A 14,140-nucleotide genomic window follows, 5' to 3' on the forward strand; every position below is an offset into this window, starting at 1 on the left:
GGGCCTTAACAACTGATGAGGTCTCACTAAATATGGGAAAAAAAGATAAGGCAGGGGTCCCCGATCTCCAGGCCATGGACTGGTACCAGTCCATGCTACAGCAGGAGGTGAGCAGTGGATGAGCAAGAGAAGAAGCTTCATCCGTATTTACAGCCGCTCCCTATCACTAGCATTACCACCTGAGCTCTGCCTTCTGTCAGATCAGCAGTGGCATTAGATTCTCATAGGCGTGAATTGAGAACACTATTCTATTGTGAACTATTGTGAACTGTGCATGCGAGGGATCTAGGTTGCACGCTCCACGTGAGAATCTAATGCCTGATGATCTGTCACTGTCTCCCATCACCCCCAGATGGGACAGTCTAGTTGCAAGAAAACAAGCTCAGGACTCTCACTGATTCTACATTGTGGTGAGTGGTATAAGTATTTCATTATATATTATAATGCAATAATAATACAAAATGCACAATAAATGTAATCGCTTGAATCATCCCCAAACCATCTCCTACCCCTGCCTATCTGTGGAAAAATTATCTTCCATGAAACTGGTCTCTGGTGCCAAGAAGGTTGGGGACTGCTGAGATAAAGGAAAATCTTGCTAATTAAAAGCACTAGGAGTCTGGAACAATTGATTTGTAATTACCCAGATACAGATTCTTCAATATGTTAAAGAAGAGAGCACCTCAGTAGGGAAATTTATTCATTCATTTATTTATTATTCATCTAGTGAATCCTTACCACACACATGCACTGTGCCGGGAGATTTAACGGGCACAGAGATCAATGTCATGATTCTTGTCTTTAAGGAAGTTATACTATAGAAGGGGCAATTATGTAAGTTGCATCTGGGAAATGTTTGAAGGGAGATACAGACACAATGCAGGGGAGTCTCAGTGAAGGTCGGCCTTTGCCAGGGAGACTGGTGAAGTCCTTGGGGAGAGGTAGTTTTGGATCTAGGCCTTAAAGGATGGCTGAGATCTGCATGGTCAGATGTGGAGGAAAGGACAACGATCTCTCATGGAGTGATTCTTTGATAAACTGCGGATCCAAGCTGATGGATAAATCCTTCCTCCTTTCTGCACCCAGAGAGCCTGGCACAAATGGCTTCTCGGTGGCCCACAGGATAAAGGAACTCAAGTAATTAAGAAAATTGCTGGAGCAAAGGTTTGGAGGTGGAAGAGTCCCAGGCCTATTCAGCCATTTGGAAAGCCAGTGAATCACAGCCAGGATAAAGGGAATTGAGAATAGAGAGAGGCTGCTATTGCTGGGTGATCAGTTTCAGCAAAGCACGTATATAAATTCTACCATGTAAGAATAGCAAAGTGGATCTTGGTTCAAACCTTGAGTCTGTTACCTTCTTGCACATTATTTAAACTTTATAAGCCTCAGTTTCCTTATCTATAAAGTGGGTATAATAATATTTTGTTGAAAGGTAAAGCTGAGGAAAAAATGAGATAATATATGTGCACTGGATACCTGAAGATGAGAGAGGGAAAGGCTGGCCAACGATACACCAAATGCCCCAACTTTCCAGAGCAACTGTGGCTAATCCAGTGGTTTGGCATACTCAACCTCTATTTCAACATCTTTCTCTCTTGCCTGCCTCTACTGTAGAGACTGGAAATCTCTATTATTCAACACACCAGAATCTCTTGAAGCTGAGGTTTCAGATGGGATTTAAGTTTTATTATTTATACTTGATTCAGAACGAAGTCACGTGGAGAGAGGATCCTGAGACTTTGGGAATGAATTAAGTGAGGAGAGAGAGGAGAGTACTGGGAATCTCTTGCTGACCAGGGTCTCAGCAGATATGGCATGGTCTGTTGTGGGGGTGGCCTTCTGACTGAGTTGTTGACTGGTTGTGGCCGATGTGGCATGGCTCAAGAGCTGAGGACTGTGGCACTAACTTCCTGTTGGAGGATGTGGCCTCTTAATTCAGCAACTTCCTGGTTGTGGGTGAGGTAGTAGCTCCCATGATGGTCCATTTCTATGGTTACTTCCAGAGTTCAGTCTAGAATCCATTTCTTCAGTCCTTCCAATGACTCAAGGCAGTATTTGTATATCTGAAGAAATTCCTGGTTTAAACCAGCTAGAGTAGACTTTGTTGCCTTTAACCAAGAACCCTGAATTATATACTAGTGCCTTAATTCTGTCCAATACAAGGTGACAGAGTTTGGATATGTGTCCCCGCCCAAATATCATGTGGAATTGTAATCCCCAATGTTGGAGGTGGGGCCTGGTGGGAGATGATTGGATCATGTGGGTGGATTTCTCATGAATGTTTAATGCTGTCCTCACAATAGTGAGTTCTTGTGAGATCTGGTTGTTTAAAAGTGTGTGGCACTTCCCCACACCTACTCCTGCTTTCCCCATGGGACACACCTGCTCCCCATTCACCTTCTCCACGATTATAAGTTTCCTGAGGCCTCTTCAGAAGCCAAGCAGATGCTGCTATGCTTCCTGTACAGCCCACAGAACCATGAGACAATTAAACCTCTTTTCTTTATAAATTACCCGGTCTCAGGTATTTCTTTATAGCAAGGCGAGGATGGCCTACTATACAAGGTAAGTGGAAGTTTGCTGGTACTGTCTCTTCTACTCCTTTATTTTAATGACTAAGATAAACAGCATAAGGTATTTAGTGTAAACTGATCACAAATAAGGCAGCCAGTAATGGTAGCTATTATATTGATTACTCGTTGTCACTTTCTCTATTTATGACTTGGATGCCTTCCAGGACCTCTTGCTTAGTGGGGTTCCTGGCTGAAGGCAAAGAGTGTGAAGAGCCAGGTACTTCCCTGGAAACTTGAAGGCCAAACATGCAGCTGCTGATGGAATGTGGCTGGGGCCCTGTGTATGGCATGTTAAACATTTACCCCAGGTTTTATATCTCCCTGTCTTTTTAAAGCATTTACTTCCACTGGCTCTTTGTGTTAACCGGGTCACATAGTTTAAGTTGATTTAGCAGCAATGAGTATTGGGAAGGTTAATAAAACCACACCTCAGACTGCCTGTTTTGTTCAGCTGTGGAGCCAACGGGTGGTGGACAAGTGTTTGTTCACAATGAGGTGGAATTCTAGCTTTGTCCTTGACCAATTTTGTTTTCTTTCTTCGTTTTATTTTTTATCATAAAAGCAATGCAGTTTTCTGATAGCACATTCAGATAATATCCAATGTATTAAGCAACAGTGAAAATCCACACCCCTCTACAACTGCTCTTCTGGAAATAATGTCTGGTGTAAGTCTGCAGTGAAGCAAATCTTGCTTGATTGTTCACTAACGTGTTCCTTAAAATCTTTTACCTTGGGCCTGGCATGGCAGCTCACATCTGTAATCCCAGCACTTTGGGAGGCTGAGATGGGAGGAGCACTTGAAGATAGGAGTTTGAGACAAGCCTGAGCAACATAGTGAGACTCTGTTTCTGCAAAAAATAAAAAATTAGCCAGGTGTAGAGGTGCCTACCTATAGTCCCAGCTACTCAGGAGGCTGAGGTGGGAGGATCTCTTGAGCCCAGGAGTTTGAGGCTGCAGTGAGCCAAGATCACGCCATTGCACTCCAGCCTGGGCGACAGAGCAAGACCCTGTCTCTGAAAAAGAAAAAAAATCTTTTACCACAAGGCCTCAAATTCCACTGTTTCTGACACCCTCTCTTCATGGATTCTCATCTGGAGTCTCTACCACCCCTACTTAACTGCCTCCAAATCACTACCAGTGTCTTCTATGACTGTTTCTTCCATCTGGGGCAGGAGTCATCTCAGGGTCTCCCTTTCCTTCCCAACTTCCCCTTCCTTCTTTGGCAACTTCAACATCTGTATTCTCAGCTCGCTGCAGGACATCAGCACTCACGTCCTCACCTCATGGCCTTGCTGGGCCCCAGAGCTTGTGCAGGGCTCTATGTGTGTTCCTTCTCCCTGCTCCATCCTCACAGTGTCTCTAGATATCAGCGCCTCTGGCTTTACCTCTTCCATCCACCCTTGGCTCCCTGCCCTGCTGCATCCACACTGCCCTGACCCCTACTGGGGTGACCCCTACCTATGACCTTTGCCCTCTGCAAAGTCCACTCTGGGTCCTCTCATGGTCTGCTTCCTGAGCATTCACTCTAGGGTGCAGGCACTCATGGAGAAAATGCAGAGAACTAAGAATTCCTAATGCTTGGCTTCCTGAGAACCCCTGATGTGATCCTGGAAGTCTTCCAGCGGTTCTGGCCCAGTGGCTGTGATAACTCTTCTCCACTTGTATCAGATACTCACTGCTGTCACAGCATCCCCAGCCTCATGAGAAGGCCTTGCATCTGAGAGGAGCCAGGAATCGTACTGGGGCTTTCTTATCATCCTGCTCACACCTATATACTCCTTAGAACATGAACATCTTAGATCAGACACCTCATAAGCACTGCCTCAGCTCCTTTCAGCCACACCTGTCTTTGATTCCAGCCGCCACTGTAGTGACAGTTCTGCCATTAGCCTGACCAGCTGCATGTAGAACTAACTTGCAAGCACCTCTCACCTCCCATCCGAAGCCTTCTCTGTCATCTCTGCAGCCTGGGACAGACACTGCAAACACTCCTTAGTAGTCTCATGAATGCAACCTGAAGTTCCGGGGAGTTAATGCCTCCATGGAGTGATCCTTTGACCAACGGGGGATTCCTCCTTTCTCAATCCAAACAGACAGTCCTGAGATGCGTGCCTTGTGGCTTCTCAGGTTCACAGAATCAAGCAGTAACTTACCTTGTGCTGCCCCTCACCGCTTCCCTCTCCCTCACTCTTGCTTCTAGGGATCGCAGTTCCCAATACAGTGCTTGCATATATGTATATATATGCTTTTCTGATGTTCTATTCTCTGGGGAAATCAGGCTAAGCCACATTCTTTCTTCTTTCCAGATTCTAAAATAAGTAGAATCTTGATCCTGATAGTTTTAAGAAATGTATCCTTTTTATTCTCTTTTCTCTAAACTTCCCTTCTTGCTTCATTTCATTCATTTCATCTTCCATCACTGAAACTCTTTCTTCCAGTTGATCGCATCGGCTCCTGAGGCTTCTGCATTCTTCACGTAGTTCTCGGGCCTTGGCTTTCAGCTCCATCAGCTCCTTTAAGCACTTCTTTGTATTGGTTATTCTAGTTATACATTCGTCTAAATTTTTTTCAAAGTTTTCAACTTCTTTGCCTTTGGTTTGAATTTCCTCCTGTAGCTCAGAGTAGTTCGATCGTCTGAAGCCTTCTTCTCTCAACTCGTCAAAGTCATTCTCCGTCCAGCTTTGTTCCGTTGCTGATGAGGAACTGCGTTCCTTTGGAGGAGGAGAGGCACTCTGCTTTTTAGAGTTTCCAGTTTTTCTGCTCTGTTTTTTCCCCATCTTTGTGGTTTTATCTACTTTTGGTCTTTGATGATGGTGATGTACAGATGGGTTTTTGGTGTGGATGTCCTTTCTGTTTGTTAGTTTTCCTTCTAACAGACAGGACCCTCAGCTGCAGGTCTGTTGGAGTTTGCTAGAGGTCCACTCCAGACCCTGTTTGCCTGGGTATCAGCAGTGGTGTCTGCAGAACAGCGGATTTTCGTGAACCGCAAATGCTGTCTGATCATTCCTCTGGAAGTTTTGTCTCAGAGGAGTACCCGGCTGTGTGAGATGTCAGTCTCCCCCTACTGGGGGGTGCCTCCCAGTTAGGCTGCTCGGGGGTCAGGGGTCAGGGACCCACTTGAGGAGGCAGTCTGCCCGTTCTCAGATCTCCAGCTGCGTGCTGGGAGAACCACTGCTCTCTTCAAAGCTGTCAGACAGGGACATTTAAGTCTGCAGAGGTTACTGCTGTCTTTTTGTTTGTCTGTGCCCTGCCCCCAGAGGTGGAGCCTACAGAGGCAGGCAGGCCTCCTTGAGCTGTGGTGGGCTCCACCCAGTTTGAGCTTCCTGGCTGCTTTGTTTACCTAAGCAAGCCCGGGCAATGGCAGGCGCCTCTCCCCCAGCCTCGCTGCCACCTTGCTGTTTGATCTCAGACTGCTGTGCTAGCAATCAGCGAGACTCCGTGGGCGTAGGACCCTCCAAGGGAGGTGCAGGATATAATCTCCTGGTGCGCCGTTTCCTAAGCCCATCGGAAAAGTGCAGTATTCGGGTGGGAGTGACCCGATTTTCCAGGTGCCGTCTGTCACCCCTTTCCTTGACCAGGAAAGGGAACTCCCTGACCCCTTGTGCTTCCAGAGTGAGGCAATGCCTCACCCTGCTTCGGCTCATGCATGGTGCGCTGCACCCCCTGTCCTGTGCCCACTGTCTGGCACTCCCTAGTGAGATGAACCCAGTACCTCAGATGGAAATGCAGAAATCACCCATCTTCTGCGTCGCTCACGCTGGGAGCTGTAGACCGAGGCCAGCATCATCCTGATACCAAAGCCGGGCAGAGACACAACCAAAAAAGAGAATTTTAGACCAATATCCTTGATGAACATTGATGCAAAAATCCTCAATAAAATGCTGGCAAACCGAATCCAGCAGCACATCAAAAAGCTTATCCACCATGATCAAGTGGGCTTCATCCCTGGGATGCAAGGCTGGTTCAATATACGCAAATCAATAAATGTAATCCAGCATATAAACAGAACCAAAGACAAAAACCACATGATTATCTCAATAGATGCAGAAAAGGCCTTTGACAAAATTCAACAACCCTTCATGCTAAAAGCTCTCAAGAAATTAGGTATTGATGGGACGTATCTCAAAATAATAAGAGCTATCTATGACAAACCCACAGCCATTATCATACTGAATGGGCAAAAACTGGAAGCATTCCCTTTGAAAACTGGCACAAGACAGGGATGCCCTCTCTCACCACTCCTATTCAACATAGTGTTGGAAGTTCTGGCCAGGGCAATTAGGCAGGAGAAGGAAATAAAAGGTATTCAATTAGGAAAAGAGGAAATCAAACTGTCCCTGTTTGCAGATGACATGATTGCATATCTAGAAAACCCCATTGTCTCAGCCCAAAATCTCCTTAAGCTAATAAGCAACTTCAGCAAAGTCTCAGGATACAAAATCAATGTACAAAAATCACAAGCATTCTTATACACCAACAACAGACAAACAGAGAGCCAAATCATGAGTGAACTCCCATTCACAATTGCTTCAAAGAGAATAAAATACTTAGGAATCCAACTTACAAGGGAAGTGAAGGACCTCTTCAAGGAGAACTACAAACCACTGCTCAATGAAATAAAAGAGGATACAAACAAATGGAAGAACATTCCATGCTCATGGGTAGGAAGAATCAACATCGTGAAAATGGCCATACTGCCCAAGGTAATTTATAGATTCAATGCCATCCCCATCAAGCTACCAATGACTTTCTTCACAGAATTGGAAAAAACTACTTTCAAGTTCATATGGAACCAAAAAAGAGCCCACATCGCCAAGTCAATCCTAAGCCAAAAGAACAAAGCTGGAGGTATCACACTACCTGACTTCAAACTATACTACAAGGCTACAGTAACCAAAACAGCATGGTACTGGTACCAAAACAGAGATATAGATCAATGGAACAGAACAGAGCCCTCAGAAATAACGCTGCATATCTACAACTATCTGATCTCTGACAAACCTGAGAAAAACAAGCAATGGGGAAAGGATTCCCTATTTAATAAATGGTGCCAGGAAAACTGGCTAGCCATTTGTAGAAAGCTGAAACTGGATCCCTTCCTTACACCTTATACAAAAATTAATTCAAGATGGATTAAAGACTTAAACGTTAGACCTAAAACCATAAAAACCCTAGAAGAAAACCTAGGCATTACCATTCAGGACATAGGCATGGGCAAGGACTTCATGTCTAAAATACCAAAAGCAATGGCAACAAAAGCCAAAATTGACAAATGGGATCTAATTAAACTAAAGAGCTTCTGCACAGCAAAAGAAACTACCATCAGAGTGAACAGGCAACCTACAAAATGGGAGAAAATTTTCGCAACCTACTCATCTGACAAAGGGCTAATATCCAGAATCTACAATGAACTCCAACAAATTTACAAGAAAAAAACAAACAACCCCATCAAAAAGTGGGCAAAGGATATGAACAGACACTTCTCAAAAGAAGACATTTATGCAGCCAAAAGACACATGAAAAAATGCTCATCATCACTGGCCGTCAGAGAAATGCAAATCAAAACCACAATGAGATACCATCTTACACCAGTTAGAATGGCAATCATTAAAAAGTCAGGAAACAACAGGTGCTGGAGAGGATGTGGAGAAATAGGAACACTTTTACACTGTTGGTGGGACTGTAAACTAGTTCAACCGTTGTGGAAGTCAGTGTGGCGATTCCTCAGGGATCTAGAACTAGAAATGCCATTTGACCCAGCCATCCCATTACTGGGTATATACTCAAAGGACTATAAATCATGCTGCTATAAAGACACATGCATACGTATGTTTATTGCGGCACTATTCACAATAGCAAAGACTTGGAACCAACCCAAATGTCCAACAATGATAGACTGGATTAAGAAAATGTTGCACATATACACCATGGAATACTATGCAGCCATAAAAAATGATGAGTTCATGTCCTTTGTAGGGACATGGATGAAATTGGAAATTATCATTCTCAGTAAACTATCGCAAGGACAAAAAACCAAACACTGCATGTTCTCACTCATAGATGGGAATTGAACAATGAGAACACCTGGACACAGGAAGGGGAACATCACACTCTGGGGACTGTTGTGGGGTGGGGGGAGGGGGGAGAGATAGCATTAGGAGATATACCTAATGCTAAATGACAAGTTAATGGGTGCAGCACACCAGCATGGCACACATGTATACATATGTAACTAACCTGCACATTGTGCACATGTACCTAAAACTTAAAGTATAATTAAAAAAAAAAAAGAAATGTATCCTTAGAGCTTCGAAAATCCCTCTTTTCAGAGTACCCCTCATATGAAATTACCACCACAAAAATGATGGGAAGAATACCTGAAGCATCGAAGTGATATCTTCAGTCCCTTAGATGGTTTTTAAAGAACTAAAGTAGTCATCATACATCATCTTAGTGGCGACGTTACCCACGCGCTTATCTGAATCTACAAAGCAGCTGAGTCCCTCTCACTTCATGATAGTTACAGCACATACGATTAGCAGAGAATAACAAAGGCATGATATGATACAGATGTTGGGCAGCTAGCAAGGCACGCTCTCCAAATAAGTGACTCACTCTTGTGCGGCAGTTTCTCAGCGGATGTGATTCCAGTGTGTGCCTTGGCAAAATTTAGAAATTACAACATGGTTTGGACCGTAGAAGTTGATGACAAATGGTAAGAACCGTAGATATTAAAGCATAAATGTCAGGAATATCCTGTACTTTCTATCTCTTAATCCCTGCTGTCTGCTCTTTGGACTTCAGATGTGCATGGCCTCCTCATTCTGAAATGCAGAAACTGTCACTTGACTCTGTAGTGCCACTTGGCTGTCATTTCACTGTTGCACAGATCTACTGGAACTTCACTCTCCAAGTCCTCTCACAACTTGCTTGGCCTTACTGTACTTCTCTTATTTGTGGTACCTGACTATTAGCCAACCTTTCCTTGGTCTTCCACTGTCATGCATGATTCTATAACTTTTTCCTGGTGCTTATATTATTTTACTGGTCACATCTTTCTCTCTCTCTCTCTCTCTCCTTTGGGCTTTTCTTTCTCCTCTTTTTTTTTTTTTTTTTTTTTGAAATGGAGTCTCCTTCTGTCGCTCAGGCTGGAGTGCAGTGGCGCCGTCTCAGCTCACTGCAACCTCCACTTCCTGGGTTCAAGTGATTCTCCTGCCTCAGCCTCCTCAGTAGCTGGGATTACAGGCAAGCACCACCACACCCAGCTAATTTTTGTATTTTTAGTAGAGACGGGTTTTTGCCATGTTGGCCAGGCTGGTCTTGAACTCCCGACCTCAAAGTGATCCACATGCCTCAGCCTCCCAAAGTGCTGGGATTACGGGTGTGAGCCATGGCCCCTGACCTATTTTTCCATTTCTTGAGCAGCACCTAAAGTGTTGTCCTTAACACTGCTCTTCTTCATGACTTCTAGTCACTTGTTTCAGTTATATGAAGTTCACCCCCACTTGGAGACTAAACTCAACACAGACTATTAGAAATAAGAGGGCTGTCTTATTGACACTTATTGGTAATCCATCCTCAGTTTGAATGCTTCCAGAGATGAAAGGCTTGCCTCCTTACACAGCAGCATTTTTTTTTTCATTTTTGGAGAGCTCTATTATGTAAAATAATTTCTTATTTTTTCAGATTATGGCTTATTAATTCAGATTATGGCTGAATCTATCTCCTGGGAATTTTGAGACATTGGCTGCTTTTCTGCCCTTAAGAATAACACTGAAAAATCTTCCCTCTTCTTTCTGATAACCTTTAGTAATGCTCTTTTGGCTCCTATGAAGCTTTTCTGAGTCCCAAAGTCTCTCAGACCCCAAGCCTTAGAAACATTTTGACTCTTCCTTTTTTAATCCACGAGCCAACAAATCATCAAATACTGGAAACTGTAGTTTGAAATTTCTCCTGCAGAAAAAGCACATTTCAATGTGTAATAATTAAAATTGTAGAAATAATAACTTATTTTTTTTTGAGACAGGGTCTCTCTCTGTCACCCAGGCTGGAGTGCAGTGGTGCGATCTCCGCTCACCGTTGCCTCGACCTCCTAGGCTCAAGCAATCCTCCCATTTCAGCCTTCCAAGTAGCTGGGACCACAGGCATGCACCACCATGCCCAGCTAATTTTTATATTTTTTTGTAGAGGCAGAGTTTTGCTATGTTGCCCATAGTGGTCTCAGACTCCTGAGCTCAAGCAGTTAGCCTGCCTCAGCCTTCCAAAGTGCTGGGATTTCAGGTGTGAGCCACTGTGCCCAGCCAGAAATAAATAACAACTTCTCTCAAATTAATTTAGAGAGCTAATTCAATAGTGATTTTAAAAATCCAATGGAAATTGATACAAGTATCGAAGGAGTTGATACAAGTATTCTGAAGTTCAATGAGATAATAAAGACAATATTCAAAATATGAAGAATGATAAGGGGGGATTAGTCATTTGACTTATTAAAACAAAATGATACTTTGGGAGGTCGATGTGGGTGGATCTCTTGAGGCCTGGAGTTCAAGACCAACCTGGCCAACATGGTGAAACCCTGCCTCTACTAAAAATTCAAAAATTGGCTGGGTGTGGTGGCATGCACCTGCTATCCCAGCCACTTGGGAGACTGAGGCACTAGAATCCTTGAACCAGGAGTTGGAGGTGGCAGTGAGCCGAGATCCACCACTGCACTCCAGCCTGGGCAATAGAGCAAGGCTCTGTCAAAAACAAAAAACAAACAACAACAAAAACAAAACAAAACAAAAAAACCCACCAAAACACAAAAATCAAAATGGCAGTCACTGAAATAGTGTGGTACTGACATGAACAGAGACAGACTGTAACCACAGGCGGCGGTGCACACCTGTAGTCTCAGCTATTTGGGATAATCACTGGAGCCCAAGAGCTCGAGGCCAGCCTGAACAACACAGTGGACCCTGTGTTTGAAAAATGTTGTTTTGAATTGATATATAAAAGAAGAAAATATATATTACTGAGGAGATTAAGGATTACTCAGCAATAATTTGGAATCATTGGCTATGAATTTGGAGGAAAATGCAAATATAGATTGTCACTATATATTGAATGAAGTCTATATGGGATTAATAAATTTTAAAAAATAAAATCATAGGAAAATGAGGGAAAAATTAATTGAGTAGTAAATAAACTTTTAAGATAAGAAGTACAGGTTAAGTTTCCCTTATCCAAAATCCTTGGGACCAGAAGTGTTTTGGATTTCAGATGCTCTTTGGATTTTGAAATATTTGCATGTACATAATGAGAGATATAAGGGGATGGGACCCAAATCTAAACAGCACATTCATTTATGTTTCAAATACTCCTGATACACATAGCCTGAAAGTTATTTTATACAATATTTTAAATAATGTTTTGCATGAAACACAGTTTGTGTACATTGAGCCATCCGAAAGCAAGTGTCACTATCTCAGCCACTCATGTGGACATTGCTGTTTGGTATCACTGTTATTCCAGACTCTGAATGTATATGCTACTGATAAGAATCATTTTTGGCCAGGCGCGGTGGCTCACGCCTGTAATCCCAGCACTTTAGGAGGCCGAGGAGGGCAGATCATGAGGTCAGGAGATCGAGACCATCCCGGCTAACACGATGAAACCCCGTCTCTACTAAAAATACAAAAAATTAGCCAGGCATGGTGGCATGGGCCTGTAATCCCAGCTACTTGGGAGGCTGAGACAGAAGAATCACTTGAACCCAGGAGGTGGAGGTTGCAGTGAGCTGAGATCGTGCCACTGCACTCCAGCCTGGGTGACAGGCTTAAAATAAATAAATAAATAAATAAATAAATAAATAAATAAAAATCTTAAAATAAATAAAATTTATTTTTTAAAATAAATTAAAACAAATAAATAAATAAAATAAATAAATAAATAAAATCATTTTCTTACACTTATTCACACATGAGTACTGACCAGTAGAAAATATGGCATGCCATCCAATACCATTCAGGACATAGGCATGGGCAAAGACTTCATGACTAAAACACCAAAAGCAATGGCAACAAAAGCCAAAATAGACAAATGGGATCAAATTAAACTAAAGAGCTTCTGCATGGCAAAAGAAACTACCATCAGATTGAACATGCAACCTACAGAATGGGAGAAAATTTTTGCAATCTACCCATCTGACAAAGGGTTAATATCCAGAATCTATAAAGAACTCAAACAGATTTACAGGAAATAAACAAATAACCCCATCAAAAAGTGGGCAAAGGATATGAACAGACACTTCTCAAAAGACGACATTTATGCAGCCAACAGACACATGCAAAAATGCTCATCATCATTGGTCATCAGAGAAATGCAAATCAAAACCACAATAAGATACCATCTCACACCAGTTAGAATGACAGTCATTAAAAAGTCAGGAAACAACAAATGCTGGAGAGGATGTGGAGAAATAGGAAAGCTTTTACACTGTTGGTGGGAGTGTAAATTAGTTCAACCATTGTGGAAGACAGTGTGGTGATTCCTCAAGGATCTACAACTAGAATTACCATTTGACCCAGCAATCCCATTACTGGATATATACCCAAAGGATTATAAATCATGCTACTATGAAGACACATGCACACGTATGTTTATTGTGGCACTATTCACAATAGCAAAGTCTTGGAACCAACCCAAATGTCCATCCGTGATAGACTGGATTAAGAAAATGTGGCACATATACACCATGGAATACTATGCAGCCATAAAAAAGGATGAGTTCATGTCCTTTGCAGGAACATGGATGAAGCTGGAAACCATCATTCTCAGCAAACTATCACAAGGACAGAAAGCCGAACACTGCATGTTCTCATTCATGGGTGGGAACTGAACAATGAGATCACTTGGACACAGGGTGGGGAACATCATACACCAGGGCCTGTTGGGGGGTGGGGGGCTGGGGGAGGGATAGCATTAGGAGAAATACCTAATGTAAATGATGACTTGATGGGTGCAGCAAACAAACATGGCACATGTATACCTATGTATCAAACCTGCACGTTGTGCACATGTACCCTAGAACTTAAAGTATAATAAAAAAAGAAAAAAAAGAAAAGAAAATATGGAATGCCATCAATGCAGTGAAAAAGTAATGTGTTCAGGGCAACCAAGCTGCTCAGTAGCATCCCTGGAATAGCTGGATCAGCTGCTTAACAGCAGTAGCAACAAACAACAGCAGGTTTCCAGGCTCCACCTATGATGCTGTGTTTTGATGAAAAGGTTACTGTACACTGTATTTTATTTTTTTAGATGAGAAGAAACTTCAGAAGCAATTGAGAGACCAGGAAGTGGGTCCTCTGGGGCTCAGGAGGCATTCTGCTGGATGGCTTTTAAAGATGTTTCCTCCAGAATCATCTGCCTCATTAAAGCATAAATGTCAAGCGTAAATTATTCTTGTCTTAGAAGTCTCTCTTTGACTTTATAAACCTGATATGATTTCTTGTTTTGTTACAAATGTGTGGTGCTCTAGTCCTTCAATGAGCCCATCATACGTTTTCTTTTTTCTTTTTTTTTTTTTG

General features: G+C 42.8%; 1 long non-coding RNA gene across 2 annotated transcripts in view; it reads left to right on the forward strand.

The window, feature by feature from the left end:
* The window catches only part of LOC129022400 (uncharacterized), a 127,840-nt gene that overhangs the window by 42,866 nt on the left and 70,834 nt on the right, over window positions 1-14,140 (forward strand). The gene's annotated exons all lie outside the window — the stretch shown is intronic.

The sequence above is a fragment of the Pongo pygmaeus genome, chromosome 22, assembly GCF_028885625.2.
Source record: "Pongo pygmaeus isolate AG05252 chromosome 22, NHGRI_mPonPyg2-v2.0_pri, whole genome shotgun sequence".
NCBI lineage: Eukaryota > Metazoa > Chordata > Mammalia > Primates > Hominidae > Pongo > Pongo pygmaeus.